We start from the raw sequence: 2,499 nt of genomic DNA on the forward strand, positions 1-2,499 counted from the left end.
TATTAAGGAATTATCATTATTTGTTTTGTCAAATGTATTAAAAACACTTTCAAAGAAAAATGTAGATGCTACAATAGAATTATCAGTGTGTACATAATTCAAAATTTGAGATGATAGACACAAGATGTCGTCATCATTTAATTTTCCGTTTTTAACACGATAAATTGGATCTGTCTCTATAATTGTTTCCGTTTCATAACATAAAAACGTTTTTTTATCCAAATCAAATGAAATATCACTGAAATTATTATTGCAGTCTATTATTTGGTTGGTTTTTTGTGTTTCCTCTATTAAAGACTTACAACTTGATAATTGTGTATTATTTATTATTGATATTTCATTTTCTACTGACTTGTGACTATTGTTATTCGTTTGACATGTTTTCCCGATTAAATGGTGTATATCTTCTATAGAAGTTTTGAGTGAAGAAAATTCCCTTTTTAAAAATAACAAATTTTCATCTGTTCTTTGTACCGTTTGTCGCATATTTTCTTCACTGAACAAATTGAAATAATAATTTTCAACTTTTTCTTTTTTCTTTTTAATAATTCACTTGAAAATTTATCAATTTCACTCAATTTAAATTCGGGAATAGAATTGTCAATTTGACTATTTTTTGACTTTTTAATAAAATTATTCAGAATTGAATCATTGTCAATCGTCTCACACTTTGATATTTCATTCAGGTTGTCCATTTCTTTCTCAATAAATACATACAATTCTTCATCGTTATGTTTAAAAGATGGAATTGTTTTAGAAAAATCAATAACTGGTTTTCTTGGCAATAAAAAATTATAACAAGTTAATGCAATTCTGACGAGATAGCCAAAGTCTTCTTTGTTGAATCCAAAAACTGATCTAAAAATACGAAATTGATTTGTCAAAGACGCAAAAACGTGTTCCACGACATTCCTTGACTTGGAATGGACTTTGTTAAACTTGTGATAATAATCACGTTTTTCTTCGCATATTTCACTTTTTGCGTTTTTAATTGGAACATTAATATAATCTTCATCTTTTCTCAAATATCCCAAATCTCCCAAAATAAATTCACCGGGTTTAACCATTGATCTGTTACAACTGTGCAATTTTGAATCGTTTATTGAACCTTCACAAACATTTGAATCCAAAACAAATCCTTGTACGTTCACTTTAATTTTAATTTTCATTCCCGAACCATTTATTTTTTTGGAATACAATTTTTCTCTCACTTTTCCATTTTTTGTTAAAATACAATTTGAATCTGTTGTTTTAAAATCGATTGCCCAGTAACTGTTAATTAATTCTGGCATTATTTTCAAATCTTTAACTTTTTTACCAAGTGCAAATGGAATCAACACATTTGGACTATTTCCCAATTTAACTACCATTTTTTCATAAATTGTCTCGCCAAAGTGATTTTTAAAGTCGTGGTATTGTTTAGATACATAATTTGACATATTCTTTTTCATTCTCAAAATGTATTCTTCCTCTGTTTCTATTCTTTTCATTTTTTCGAAACACACTTCCCCTCGTTTTGAAAAATGACAAAACCTTTCTAAACGCAATAACACAAAAGTCAACAAATAGTTTAATCCGAATCTCAGTATAACTAAAACGAGAAATGTCAAAGATTTGAATGAAAGTGACGCATTTTTATTTCTTTTTCCAAAAATTGTAGATTTTTCCACTGAAAAATAACAACACTTTCTAACATCTGGAGAACCTACAAAAGTAACTTGCGATGATGTAATCAGTTTGTAATACTTTTCAAATTCGCGTTTACTCATTCCAATATAAAAATAGTAACTTTCATCATTTTCTGCAATTTCGTCCATTATTTCTTTATTTTGAATGTTATCACATTCATCTTCAAGTGTTTCACCAGAAATTGAAAATAAATTGCAATTTTCTAGTTTTGTGTAATTGTTGTATTTTTCTTCTTTTGAAATGACAGTCAAAGGCGGGCAAAAACAATTACTCAACACAAACAAATCATCTGGTTCAATAACATGTTCATCATCAAAAGGCATTTTATCATAAGCAATTTGTTTATGTGTAAGCACATAATCTATTTAAGGAATTGTTTGAGTTGCTAATTTATATTTTTTCTTTTTTCTTGATCCTTTTTTATCTTTTTCGTTTTTTGAACATTCTTTAATTTTTTCTTTATGTTTGTTTGCTTAGTTTTTTTGTCGATAAAATCTTTTTCAACATTTTCACTTTTTTTAATTGATATTTTTGTATTTTTTTGTTGTTTTATTGAAGATTTTACAATTTTTTCGGATATTGTTTTTTCGATTTTTTCATTGTTGTGTACATTCACTTTCGGTTCTGTTTTACTAGAAACTAAAGAAGGAAATTCAACTAAATCGAAATCAAAATCATCTTTAAATGGATTTTTAAAAATCTTTTGTGTTGGCAAGTCTCTTTTCATTGAAATACAAGTTTTAACAAACAACTATAAATAATATGAATACTATTTTTTGTTTATTAGATAAAATTACATTTATATTCGAC

Source organism: Entamoeba invadens (genome assembly GCF_000330505.1).
Source record: "Entamoeba invadens IP1 unplaced genomic scaffold scaff_1105074724362, whole genome shotgun sequence".
In the NCBI taxonomy this organism is placed as follows: domain Eukaryota; phylum Evosea; order Mastigamoebida; family Endamoebidae; genus Entamoeba; species Entamoeba invadens.